The 14,868-nt window shown below is 37.7% G+C and overlaps 1 protein-coding gene across 7 annotated transcripts in view; it reads left to right on the plus strand.

Moving 5' to 3' along the window:
• LOC135946215 (diuretic hormone receptor-like) overlaps positions 1–14,868 on the plus strand; it is a 160,380-nt gene that overhangs the window by 33,003 nt on the left and 112,509 nt on the right. For 6 of the 7 annotated variants that reach the window (XR_010575498.1, XM_065494334.1, XM_065494336.1 and 3 more), the window contains exon 2: positions 13,809–13,871. The exons of the other annotated variant lie outside the window; for it this stretch is intronic. The gene's annotated coding sequence lies outside the window, so the exon portion shown is untranslated. The remainder of the gene's footprint in view (positions 1–13,808; positions 13,872–14,868) is intronic. 7 annotated transcript variants of the gene reach the window in all.

The following is a 14,868-nucleotide window of genomic DNA, read 5'->3' on the forward strand; positions in this document are numbered from 1 at the left end:
GAAATCCCTCGGCAAACCATGCGATCAGCAATGCTCGCAAGACTGGAGATGCATTCATATATGCACACGCTTTAATCTGAATTTTTCATTCCGCACTACGCCCTTTGCTTCATGTTTTTGTAGCGGATTTTGCTCTCTGGAGGCGAAGTTTATTTCCTGACGAAAAGAATTGAATCGATAAATGGTATTGGGTTTCGTCAGAAGTCCATTTTTTGCCCTACGTTTGTTGAATTGGAACATTAAGGACGCTGAATTGAGTCTAATGGTGTGTGGATTTTGATAATAGAAAATCTAATGGTTAGAAGTCTGATTTTGTGCCACCATTTTTAATTTTTTTTTATAAAAGACCATCTTTGACGAAGTTTCTGAGCACACCAATCGATTCCTGAGGGTCGAATTAGATAAAATGGATATTTTTTCCAACCAAAAAGTCCAGCGCGACGTGCAAACCTTTTTTCCCGCCAAAACAATATGAATGCGAGAAGTGTGCATGCGTTAGAGCTGGCTGGATCTGACAAAGAAGTCATTCGTACATAGGCGGTCTCTCTTCAAGTGCTCAAACCAGCTCTGTCGCATGCGCACTTCTCGCATTCATATTGTTTTGGCGGGAAAAAGTTTGCACGTCGCGCTGGACTTTTTGGTCGGCAAAAATATCCACTTTACCTAATTCGACCCTCAAGAATCGATTGGTGTGCTCACAATCAGAAATAAACCTCGTCAGAAGAGTCAGGGACTGGCGCCTCTAACGGCTAGATGAAGAATTAAAATCATTTTCCTGCTCACCTATTTTGTAATAATTCTATTGTTGAGTAAAAAATTTCTCTCCATTCAATACCAAACTTGAATTAAAAAAGTTCGCGTATTTATTCCCTCCTATCCATTTTATTTTCTTTTCGCAGAACTTGTCTTCAGTTTTCTAATTATATTCCGCGAGTTTTCCGGCTTCCGCGGAGAGTTTAGACCGCGGCGAGGCGCTCTCTCATTCTTTCTTTCCACAGCAGCCGAAGCCAAAGCAAGACGCAAATCGCAATCTCATTTCCCCTGGCCAAAGTATCAATTTCGACGGTCGGCTACGCGGCCGCTTGCAAACTACAACTCGTTTTTCAGCGCTACGCAAAGAGGAAAACAAAACGCAAAGCTGCTCCTCTCTGCCTGCCTGTTATATCCCTCGGCGAATTCGCGTTTTAATTAAAACAACCTGCATTATTATCGCGTCGCAGGCTGCGTTTCCAGAGCGATTATAAAATGACGGACGCTCGTCCCGACTCCCAGCTACAAATTAAAACCGTGCACAGCCACAGCTTTATCTCTGTGTGCACTGCACTGTTTTTTGGGGTCACCTCCTTTAACCTGAAAATTATCTCTGAAATGGTTTTTAGGGGAGGTTAAGATTTAAGATGACTCTTGAGGGTGTGAATTTTTGTCATTCTTATTGTTAGAACTGGAGATTTGGAATGACTTCTGTTTTAAAATTTTAGGTTCACCGCAGGGGCGAAGTCCCCTTAGTGTTTGAAGCCGCCAATAGATGGCGCCATTGGTTACTTACGATTTAAATGCAATTTTTCGCTTAGATGTGCATTCTGCTCCTAAAATTAATTCATTTGACGGCTGAAAACAAAAATCGGTCCAGCCAATCATCGGTATAAACTTCCGCATAGATTTTTTTCATCGCAAAGGAAGCGATTTGATGCTTAGAGATTCAAGCTTAACTACAAAAATTTCTTCAGGAGAGTCAGGAACTGGCGCCTCTAACGGCTAGAAGAAGAATTAAAACCTTTTTACCTGCTCATCTATTTTGTTTGATTATTTTTTTGTAAATCTGTAATTAAATTAAATGATCTTGTCCGTTCAATAACAAAAACTAAAGTCAAAAATTAATGCCTTAAAAACGTGAAGGATGATTTCGCGCAAAATTAAAAGATGGCACTATATTGCAATAAAAAAATTACCTGCCAAAATTAAAGAGGGTGGATTTATAAATAAAAAATCGATCGAGAGAAATGTATCTACAGGTGAACCACAAAAGCGACGGCATTTATTTCTCAGCCGCCACCACCGAGCCCTTTGGTGTCTTGCAAATTGTGTGTCGCGGTCTTGCCAAAGCGAAAGCGCGCGGTCGACAGTGCGGTTGCCGCGTGAGCATTCCACTACTCGACTGCTGGATACCAGCCAGCCCTTTTGCAGAGGAAGCGGAAGTGTTTGGGGGCGCGGAATTTGAGCAATGGCCTGCCTTATTGATAGACTGCCTGCCGCCTGTATACGCTCCCCGCAGCCCAGAGAGTGCTCTCCTCTCGTCGGCCTTTTAACTCCAGAGAGAGCGAGAGAGAGAGGCGAGTGCTTTCCGCCTGATTTAATGACGGTAATGTACAGTATTCGCACGCGCAGCAGATGCAGTCGCAGGCGGCGTGTGTGTCGTTTTATTCAAATAAGATGGATAGAGGCGGAGAGTGACGAGGAAAGTGCATTTTGCGGCAGGAAACCGGCTGAATGCGAATGAAAAACATCTGGAGCACGAAATTGCGCTGATGCACTCTACGTGTTTCTCTGATTTTAGTAATTAATTTGGAACTTATTATGACTACTCGAAGTGGACAGAGCACTTCTACAATACGAAATAAAAGGTGTTTTAGTAGAACTCTACGACCACTGTTTCCGCGGGGCTCTAGTTCGGGGCCTCGAAGCCCTATCCGAAAAATTCCAACGGTGGTATAAACTTGTCTGAGGGGAAAAAGATCCCTAATTGGTTTCTTCCCTCTCTGGTTAATTGTTGCGCCGCTACAATGAAAAGTGCGAGGGTAAAAAATGTGACTTTATGGAAAACGCAGGTAAATTTTTCAATTTTTTACATTTTTTGATCGTGCTAATAGGTTTCCTGTGATAAAATTTCACGGGGAATCCGAATTTGGCGCTATTTTTTCAATTTGCAATGTTAAATTTTTCAGGGAAGCTAAATTTAGAATATCAGGTTAGCCAAAATTGCGGTTTTTCCAAATTTTCACAGAAAAAATGAAGCACCGTATGGTTTCTGGGTGAGATTTCCGGCGAAGCCAATGGTGGTGTGAACAATCGAAAAAATTAAAATTTTTCATAAAAAATGGAGAAAATTTGAACTCCTGCCACACCTCAAAGGGAGACTGAGGAGGCAAATCTCGCCGAAAAAGGTTAAAATTTGTTATGCGGCTAGAAAATGGCAAACTGATTTGGAAAAATGTTTTAAATTAGACCAAAATTTTCCATTTTCATAAGGGCTCGTAATTCGGTCTTGCAGCTCGGCACCTATGTGTCCAAAACCAAAATTAAGCACAGATTCTGAAAGCTGATAAAATATGCATTCTTATTCGTGTGAAAAGAAATTTTCCAGCATCTTCGAATTTTCCGAAAAAGTATTGTAAACGTATTACTTAAATTTGTGAAAAAGGAAAATATCGGAAAAATTTGCCAAAATTTTGCTCAGGTCTTCATAAAAAATTAAAACATTTGTGCAAGCCGTTATCGAGTTGCACGAAATTTCCTGGAAAAGTGACCACCTGGAAAAGCCAAAAAATCGAAAGTTTACAAAATTGGTATTTTGGAATTTTAAGTCTAAAAAAAATTAAATCAAAGACAATGAAAACGTATAGTTCGAGTTTGATTTAAATTTTTTAATAAAATAATTTATAAAACTTTAAAATTTACTTGGTTTTTTTATTTAATTGACAGGGTTAATGTTTTTTATGTATGATTTAATAAATACATTTTATTGCATATAAATAAGTATTTAAAAAATTTGCTACACATAAGTTTGGATATTATGAAATTAAATTTTTTTACTACTTATTCTTGTGATGTTCCTGGTATGGCCTCGAAAGCCAAAAATGGAAAATTAAATTTAAAAAATATATTTAAGAGTGAATTAATGAAGTGGCAGCATCTGTTTTGATTCCATCGAGCACTGCAATATTCCTAATCTGTCTATAAAACTTTGAAACTTGAGCTCGAAATCAATTTCAGAGCTTTCGCAACAACTGCGAAACTGTTTACGGTGGCGATGCGTCGATGAGGAGGAAAGTGCAGAGAGTGCGGCGACAGCTGAGCTGAAAATTAACTGCAGCAATCAGAGTGGAAGACGGTGGAGGCCGCCGACACCTTGCATTGTGCGATATTAAACTTTGGCCTGGCTGTGCTCTGCGCTCTGCTCACTGCTCACTCGTCATGAGCTGCGCGCAATTAAGCGTGCGCGCGGCTCGAGCACAGTTTGCAAACTACTCGGCTTGATTTCTAACGAGATTAAAACAAACTTGTCGACGGCCGCCGTGTTGTTGCATCCCGACGAAATAATCATGCAAATTGCGCAACTACATGCACACCAATATATGTATTCAAGGCGCCGACGACGACGTGAAGCTCGTTACGAACGCGCTCTTTCTAACTCGATTTTCGGCGCTGATAATGCCATTAACTGCTTAGCCAGCTAGAAAATAACCGCACCCTCTCGTGAGGTAATCACCCCCCAACTCCGCACGGCAGCCAACACGAAAAAATAGCATCAAACTCGATCACGCTCCTGCGTTTTACGTAAAGATTTTTGTTGGCTTAGAGCAACAGAAGAAGCTTTTCGTTCCAAAAGTTGGATTTTTGGCAGAAATTTTGAATTGATGCGGCAAAATCCTGGAAAATCTTTATTGCCAATGCATGAACTCTTCCCTTTGCATTTAGTTGAAGCCAAAATTGAGCTAGGTAGCAGTGTAAATGTTTAGAAAAGTGGCTGCAAAGGGTGAGGACTGTCTCCTTACTTGAAATTCTATTTTATTTCCCAACAAAGAGTTTCTCTCAGAGGTTTCATAGGCTTTTGGACAGATCTCGACGAGAGGAATCGAAGTCTTCCAAGAAAATATGGTCAAACGCTGCAAATTTTTGAGTAAATTGGAAAAATTTAAATTATTACTGTTTAATTAATTATTAAATCAGGACCAAGTAACCGTCAAATTTCAGATTTCTCTAAAAATTAGGTGGTTTGTCAGTGATTTTTTGCTTGATTTCAAATTCCTCTCATTACGAAATATCCGAACGGTGTGCGAAATTTTGAGGAAAATTCCTCTGAAATAATCACAATTATCATTACAAGCAACAAATAATTCTGACACGTGGGCACAAGGGATATAAACATTTATTTACTAATTTTTTCTATTGCTAAATGGACAGTGACAATTAACTTAGCAAAGTTTTCTTGAAATGTACGTATATTTAGAAAATTTTGACCAATGAAATTTACTTTCAAAACAGCTACAAAACCTTAAAATTTATTTACGAGAAAAACTGGTACGTATATTAAAATGACGAGGAAAATTTTTCGTATTTGAATAACAAATTTTTTTAAGATTAGTTAGTTGTTGATATTAAATATAATGCTTTGCTTTAAATTTATAAAAAAAATTTCCGAGCACTAATTCGCATCCTAAGATATTTTAATTTGACATGCGAAGGCTGTTTTAAGAAGATTAAACAAGTTATTCTTCCTCACACAATTATATTAACTATCTTCATTTTGCTATCTCAAACTTTTAAAATAAATAAGTTAATATTCGTCCGGAATGTTTATCTTTTCCTTTAAATTGTTATTTTTTTTTATCAAAAATTGCGAATTCATTAGTTTTATTTCTTGTTTTGTCAGCGGGGTCCAGGATGTGCGATAAAATTGGTTCGCACTGCGCAGATCCAAGATGGCGTCTGAATGTGGGAAACAAAAAGCTCACTTTGGATTGCCGTGCGAGTGTCAAGAGTTTGTTTTTACGATCCAAAAGACACAATTACTACATTTTTGTCACAATATTGACCAAAACTTGATTCTTTCCGCGCATTTTCACGTGAACATACTCTACGGGACGCCATATCTGCGCGTCGCACGAATCTGGACCCCGCTGCTCACCACAAACTTTTGCAGCCGATTTTCTCGGGGATTTAGGAAATTTCAAAACTTTCCTACTTATTATAGAATACTTTTGTCAGAAGGTAAAACTGATTTTTCAGGAAATGCTGCACAAAAGATTTTTTAAAACAGTCCTAATTTTGCGCGTGAAATGAAAAATTCAGATAATTTTAATAAACAAAATTCACGATATTATTTTATAGAGAAACAAGCAATGCATGCGTTACCAAAATATCACACCACTATCTATTCACACCTCATATGAAATGTTAAGCGTGTTCCCGCTGAGACAGGTCATGACACAAAAACAAACGTGTCCAAAACGAGTTTATACCAAAATGCGGAGACACGCGCGCGCCCCCGTTGGGACGGGATTTTTTTTCCTGCACGCAGACGCGTTTGCAATTTATGCAAACAAGTGCGACAGCAGAGACAATTTTACGACACTCTCAAATGCTAAAACGAATTTTTGAGCGCACTCTCTTTTTTATATTTTTGCTCGTCGCCCGTTAGCATCAAAGAGGGAAAAAACACGGTGGCGGCGGTGTTTTGCTGCTCTCTTCCACGCACTTTTGAATCGCGCTTTAGAAAGCAAAAATAACAGCGTTGGCGATAATGTTGCCAAAACAAAGGTGACATCGCATCGATCGACAGGCGGACAACCGAAAAAAAGGTCCAGACGCGAGGAAATGTGCGTTTCGCAGATCCCATCGCGTCTAATTAATGGCCGCGTCGCGTGTTTTTTATCCCCGTCTACCCCGTGCGGATGAGGAAATATAGCGCGGCCGCACGGAAATATAAAAAAAATAGTTCTTATACTCCATCACTCACGATTTAAATCTCGATAAAACTTTTCGGGTGTGACATGTTTTTCGAGATTCTTGTGTTCGAGGCTGATTTGAAATGGCCTGTTGAAAATCAGAAATGCAACAAAGCGAAACCGGGAGTTTTGCAATTTAAAAAATAGTCTGATAAGTAAAAATAAACTAAAAATGAAACAAAAATTTCAAAATACACATTCAATACCTTTTTAATCTATTGTGAAATTTTCAAAATAAAAATACTGCTCTCTAGATATACATAAAAATTAAATTGCGGATTACAGGACATTAGTTTTCTCGTGGTTAAATTACAAATTTCATTTATTTTGATTCCTCTTTTCGAGCCCAATCGAATGAACATAAAAATTAACGTCATTAGTAAAGTTCAAAAGTCATTATGGGCCATTTTCTGAAATTGCAATCATTTTTTAACATTCTCTATTTATTTTAATCTGAAAAGCCCCTGAAAATAAGTCTAAAAATGCCACGTGATTGACATTTTTAAAATTTTAGATTGGTATATATGCACAAGTGATTTGAACAATGAAACTTTTAAAGCACACATTTCCATTACTTCCTGTAGCAAATTATTAATACTTGCAAATATTATCATTTTTAAATATATGAAAACAAAATTTGTTCAACGTTTAGACTCATCTTGACCTCACTTATAATAAGCTGTAGAGTAAAGTGTTCACCCTTCACCCCCAAATTGACCATTATTACTCCATATGACAGCAAAATTATATCACGTTTAACATTGATGAACACTGAGCAGCATAAAGTCACAATTAAAATATGACCAAAAATTCAATTATTAAACAAAACACTTTTGGTTCTATAAAAAATACTGTGCTGATGGTTAATATTTATAGAAACATTTTTACATAAATATTACAAATTAAAATATATATTTATAGTTAGTCCCTCCGGGGTCCGGATTGCGATCTGTGTTGGTTCTTTGCCGGTCAGAAGTGAATATGGCGTCGAAATAATGGAGGCCAATCAGGAGACAGTCCAACGGCCAATCAGAAAAGCGTCGAAAAAGAGGCGTGCCAACCTAATAAATTAATTCCCGCGTATTTTGTTCAATTTCCATTAGCCTCATGTGCATCTAACGGTCGATTCGCCAATTACCGGGCTAATCAGCTCTTAGTAATGAAATAACAAGAAAAATATTCATTGTGCTGCAGGAATTTTCATGATTAATTTTCCAAGCCAATTTTATTTTACGTTTGTAACTTTCCCGCCGTGCTCTACCAGACGTTAATCCTAGTATTTAAAATCACCCTCACAAAATTACATTTTTCTTTTCAATATAAACCGAAAATCTAAAATCACTGAAAACAATTTCTATTAATATCACCAAAACTAAGAAAACAGGAGCAATTTATTTGTTTAGAATTTACGAAAAGCGCGTGGTGTGTAACTCAAGAGTGGATCCAATCAGACAAGACACTTAACGTGCTGCTGCTCAGTCGTTATTGCAAATCGGCATGTTGACGAAAATCTTGAATTTCGAGTGCACAAGCTGAGCCTTTTCTTCGTCAAACAAGATCGAGTTTCGCCAGTGCGGAGGCCGAAGCCAAAGGCAGCTTTTTATAGAGTACACAAACATAATTATCGATCCCCTCATTCTCTCTCTCTCTCTCTCTCCGCCTTTTCCAATTAAGAACGAAAGATTTATAATACTCTTTGCACACAGCATTTTTCTGGCGGTTCGGATTAGCCCCCTCCCCTCCCCTCCCCTACCCTCGCCTCATCGCAAAATCTGCTGAATAATTAATTGCTTTCCGCGCGCGCACTCACCAAACTTTTGGATATGAAGAGATCTGTGATTCGTGCAAAATTCATCCGACTCCATTAAAAGTTTTCGCACCTGAAAAATGGGCAAAGCAGCCGGGAAATTGATGTGCGGGCCTTATCCGCCGCCGCGTCAAACCACTCGCATATTAATCCTGCAGCGCATGCCCTAATAAATCCACGTTCTTCTCAGCACAATCTTCAACATCAAAATTAATGGAAATTTCGATAGCATCTTGAGCAGTATTCTTGCCAATTTAATTGAAATTTACAGCACGGAAGGAATACGTAAGAGAGAGACGGCATATTTATGCCCTGTTGATGATTATATGGGCAGCACGATTTTTATACACTTTTACGGAACGACTACAGAGATGATGGACTAGAATTGAGCACGAACTATGATTTTTAGAAAATGGGAAATCATTTATTTTAGCCGTCGATGCCGATTAATCTTTTTTTTAAATTCACCTATAGTACAATTTCATGTATAGTATTTTACCATGACACTTTGCTGAGATTTATTCGAAAATTTCTATTAAATTTTCCGCCTCTTTTATTATAACCTTATAAACATTTGACTTGCAAATTTTTCCTTACGTCTAGGAATTTTTTGTTTTAAAATATAAAACATTAAAAGAAAATCAAATAAATTAAAGATATTGAAAAAATGTCAAGCGTATGAAAAATTTGTTAAATTAGAAATTAGCATTATGTGTAGGGCAGTAAATTTCAAATGATTGTTTTGGCCAAAATAATCGACTAAGAGCAAATTGGTCGGCCTGAAATGGTTTTATTTTTCATTGCTTCCTTCGCGTTTTATTATATATTTCACACAAATTCATATGTTTAACTTATTTAATGTATTTTTCAGAGCCAACCTACAGATAAATTTAGATTTGACGATTAATTGACAAGAATAATCACTGGTAGTTTTAAGTTAAATTGAGCAGTTTCATTAGAAAATAATGGCCCATTTGGACGGGATGTAAAGACTTTGAAAATTTGAAGTGGTTTTATTTGATAAATTTTATTTTATTTCTTGTTAGGAAATGGAGAAATTCCAGATTTTGTGGCCCGGAAGATTTTTTCATGATTTCAAAAATATAGTAAAAATTAAATTCTTAGAATCGAAGTCGGACTCCAACTTTTGATTGCGTTGAGATATCATCCTGAAACTTTCACTACCCGTCCTAGTTTTTCACCCTAAACAACTTTTCCTACCCTACAAAGGTTATGGGTCAAAAATCAAGATCAAATTTTGAGACCTTTTCCGAGAAATCGATTTTTAATTTAATTTTTTTTAGAGATAGTCAAATTTGTAGCTGGTGAAATTCTGTGCAAGTAAACAAATTTTCAGAATTGGCAGTTTCGTGGCAAACAAAGTTTGAATTTTTTTTAAACTGGTTTGAATCTGTTCTCCCGAGCATGACCTTTAATTAAAAAATGTGCCCGTCATTAAAAAAAATGATTTTCCGTGTCCTGTCTTCTTCAACGCACTGTGGGGGTGTGGGGATCGAAATTGAGCCACCATAGGTTGATTCCGACCTTCAAGCTCGTACCCTGACATGACCCTGAGGGTCAGATTGCGAAAAATACCCAAAATTGTAAAGTTTGGCGTCTCTTCACTGGGTTTTGACCCATCAAGTTAAATATTTTGTGTGAATATATTTCTCGGCATAAGAAAATTATATTTTTGGATATTTTGCATGCCAAACTTAGCTATTTGGACGGTGTTAGACGGTTTTTGGCATATTCAGGCAGTTTTATACGATTTTAAATGTGGCTTAAATAGCTTAAAATTGCATGATTCTTGCTCATTTGATAGTCTCGCAATGATCTGAAGCTTAGAAAAAAATAATCAACCGTCTAAAACTCAAAGCCCTAATTCTGTGTTTCACAAACTGAGCATTTGAAAAAATCAGGGCAACTGGAAAAATTGTCATCGTTCATAAAAACCTTTTCGACTTTATTCCATTTTTTCAATATCTTGCGTCGAACTACCGCAAAGTAAATCCCACATATCTTATGGAAAACCGTTGACACATTTTCAGATTTGCACATTTGAGTGGCAAACTGTACCGAGAATCACCATCCGACCACTTTCAGCTAGATCGATAAATTGGAGAGCGGGCGTTGTTGAGCGCACTTTCATCCAAATACACGGAGGATTTGTTTTAGCCGCGCGGGCGAACTGGCGGTGCGTTATGCGTCCGGAAAAAAAGTAAATATGCATTGTGCGTCAGCGAACAAATGGTACATATGCATTCTGCGTCAGCGAACAAAAGGTAAACCTGCACTTTTCACGATTTTACAGGAGGAGGTTTTATTTGTTTGCTGACATTACCTAAAACTAACCGGTTTAACGACTCCAGACATTGAATTTGAGACTGAATGCCGCTCATTTCAAAAAATGATTCGACTTGATACATGCAACAGAAACGGAGAAATGGCACATTTCTCTGCCAGCATGCACGAGAGCCAGCAAATCAATCGATCAAATTTCAAAATTAAAATAGAAAGCGAAGCTGATAAACCGATTTCCACGACACAGAACTAATGCCAACCGATTTAACTACATAATACGACCGGTATTTAATGAATTAAAAAACCCATATAAGAAAGAAATCTGTCGATTTTTGACTTGAGCAAAAAATACGAGACTCTGGAACGCGTCTTTTTTCGTCTCTTAAATTAAAATAGCGATTGCAATTTGAGGTTGCGGCATCTGTTGACAATAAATTATCAAAAATAAATTGCAAAGTTTTCGTGCATTATCCAAGAAGCACTCTGATAAATTGAGTCGCAACTAACCTCTTTTATCAAATAAAACGCATCACCAAATCTCGGGTTTGAGCCATCAGAATTGCAAAAATTGAACACCGTTTGGCTCGTCTCAACCTCCCCTAGACAGCCAACGGGTTTTGGGGGTGGTCACCTACCCCACCTACCCCACCAACCCCAATTTCTGCTTTTTTCTACCTCTGGAACTTTGTGCCACCCGAATCTCGGGTTTTAGTGGTCCTATTTACAAAGAATACGTACTGTTTGACTAATCTTTGAATGAACTAAGTAACTGAATTGGTTTGAAGAGGGCAATTACTCGTCAACGTCGTGCCAACGTGTTGAAACGGACGAAAAATGCTAAATTTCCCGTTATTGAGGGGGTTTAAAAGGGGGTTGGGGGTTGGTTGGTCTCATACCCCTTTATTGCACTTGGGTACGTCAAGACGAGTCTAACGGTATGCGGTTTTTCAAAATCAGATGATTAGAAGTTGAGATTTGGGCGATCATCGAGCATATTATTGCATCGCGTCTTGATAAAAAAAGCTTTGTGCACCCGAATCTCGGGTTTTGGTGGTCCTATTTACGAAAAATATGTACCGTTTGACTAGTTTTTAAGTGAACTAAGTAACTGAATGGGTTTAAAGAGGGCAATTACTCGTCAACGTCGTGCCAATGTGTTGAAACAGACGAAAAAATGCTAAATTTCCCGTTATTGAGGGGGTTAAATGGGGGTTGGGGGTTAGTGGGTCTCGTACCCCTTTAGTGCACTTTGGGACGTCGAGACGAGTCTAACGGTATGCGGTTTTTCAAAATCAGATGATTAGAAGTCGAGATTTAGTCGATCATCGTTTTTTAACAACCTCGAAAAACAAGGTTTTTCTAAGTTTCCATTTTTTTTTAATAAAACGAAGAAAAACTCCAATCCAAATTTTAATGTATTTAACTAAACTTTCTGTACTCTACAAAATGGCTATGGAAAAAATAAAAAATTTCAGTATATTCAATTTCAAATTCGAGTTTTAAATAAAAAATCAATTTTATGACCTTGACCTTTGACCTACCACTTTGAGGTCAATTTAAAAGTTGTTTGCCATGTTGAGACGAGTTAAACGGTTTTTTAATTTTTGTTCTAGAACCATCCTGAGCAAAGTTACAAAGTAATCAAAATTCCCAGATTTTGACTTTCGAACGCCCGCAAAACCCGCAAAAATTAGAAATTCGGAGTTTTTTCAACTATTTTCTCGGTCAATTAAGGCAAAGTTTGCGCAAAAAAAATTTCTTCAAAGTCCATTGATCCCTGGCCAAAAATTTGTTGATTTTCACCTTTTTCACAGATTTTTGCAAATGACACCTTTTGTCAGGCTATAAGCTAAATTTAAATTTTCCTTTATTTGCATATAGATGTCACTAGTGATGCAAAAATGAGTCACCCCATGTATTTTGACCCAAATTTTTCATTGGTGGAATAAAATCGTTTTGCGTCAAAAGTGCATATTTACCATTTTCACGATTTACCTTTTGACAGATGTACCATTTGTTCGCTGACGCACAATGCATATTTACTTTTTTTCCGGACGCATAACGCGGTGTCGAATTGCAAAAAGCATCGATTGCACTTACCTCTGCTTTCAAAGTGTGTGTTTCGCGTGTTGCGTATGTGCGAAAATCATCGAGCGGCCGCGCCTGATACGTTTGTCGCGGCCGCAAAACAGTCCAGCAGTCCGAGCGAACGGACGCGTGTGTTGACGCTGCAAAATTTGTATTTTGCTCTCGGGCATCGCGGCAACAAGCAATTGCGCCGAGCAAACACGACACGACGAACAATATTTATATTTATTTGCTCTCTCGATTGAAAGCGCACTGTAATGAAACAAAGCAAACGCGATGACAATAATAATTACAATTCGGCCTGATCGCACAAAGCGACACACCATTTCGTAAATTTCGTGGGTATTCAACAGGGACATGTTTTATTATTTATTTTTTTTTGTTAAATCAATTTGCTGCATATTGGAGCGGTATAATTTTTTATTTAATTCAATCGAACAGAACTCTGCTGGAAATTGCTAAATTGTTTGAGGTAAATGGAAAATTTTAAGGCTTGCAAACGCAAAAGCAAAATTGGAAAAATTGACGATTTTCCCTTTTTAAAGGTCAAATATAAATGTCTTTTCAAAAGAGAGTTGATCAATATTATAGTTCATTGATGCATGAAAATGTCAACAAAAAAATTAATAAAGAAAAGAAGAAAATTCGTGGACAGAAAAAATATTCAAGGGTTAATTTAATTTAGTTAGAATAATAACATTATTGCAGCCAATTTTAATTTTAAAAATAAAAATATCTCTGCTGCAACTTCTCTATCTTTTTTCTTTTATTAAATATTTTAATTGTGGCCCTTGGTGAGAGACTGTCCATATGTTTAGAAATGTTAATTAATAAAATTTATTTGAGGTGCATTCGCAGTAAAAATATTGTGTTTTTGATTTCAGGCGAAAAATTCGACTTTGCCGTGTTGTTTCGACCTTTGTGTTCCAACAAGACCAGCAGAACAGGTTAGAAATCAAATCCTGGTATCAGGGTAGCCCCTGAATGCTTGAATTATATCGATAGCCATGGAAGTGACTCTGCTGACATTTTACGAGAGAGATTATTGGGACAAAAATGGAGAAATATTAGTTACAATTAATAAAGGAAATTTATAAAATTTAAAGACTTTCTTTGACGAAGTTTCTGAGCCCAACAATCGTTCTGTTTTGATTATTGCACATTGTTGCTATCGTTTCCGTGAACTCGTGCCTCGAAAATCAGTTTGTGAATTGTTTACAAGGATTTTGCGAGAGTTTTTTCGTATTTTAAACATGGCGATTTAATATTTAAGAAGCGGCGGGAAACAATCAAACAGCAAGTAGTAGATTTTGTCCCAAACTTGGCTCGTAACAATCAAACTGAAACACTCTGCGCGCTCATAAACATTAACAACCAGCCGCCGGGCAGCGATGGCGTTCGGAATAAATTTTATCACCGCGCCGAACTAAATATAGATTTCGTTTCGAATTTCATCCGGTTGATAAAGCACAAAGCGGTATATATATTTTGTTAATGCGCCGCGCACACACATTATTTAAATACACACACACATGAGTTGGGCTGCTGAGTTGGGAATAATATAATGTGTTTGAGCGGCCATTAAGTGCGCAAAGTGGAAATTCAGTGCGACCAGAGTGAAATGCTCAAGTGGCCGTTTCATCTCGCGCGCGTCTCCATTCATATTATATGTATATTTTGGCCTTTCGCCGTACCGCGTGCGTGGATTATAACGAGCGGCTTTTTGCGGCGCGCGCGGCGCGACGGCCTCTCTCCCGAATTTACGGCTGCACTCTCAGGATTAACAATGCAGATGCGACCCCCTGCTGGATTTCGGCTTTGTTCGAGCCGAAAGATTGTGATCGATGTGCCCAAGTGGCAAAAAGCTCAACCTTTCTTATCTCCACTTCCGCTAAATTTGCTAGAAAATTACCTTTTGGCGCACAAAAGCCACGGATGTCACAT

The sequence above is a fragment of the Cloeon dipterum genome, chromosome X, assembly GCF_949628265.1.
Source record: "Cloeon dipterum chromosome X, ieCloDipt1.1, whole genome shotgun sequence".
NCBI classification, from domain to species: domain Eukaryota; kingdom Metazoa; phylum Arthropoda; class Insecta; order Ephemeroptera; family Baetidae; genus Cloeon; species Cloeon dipterum.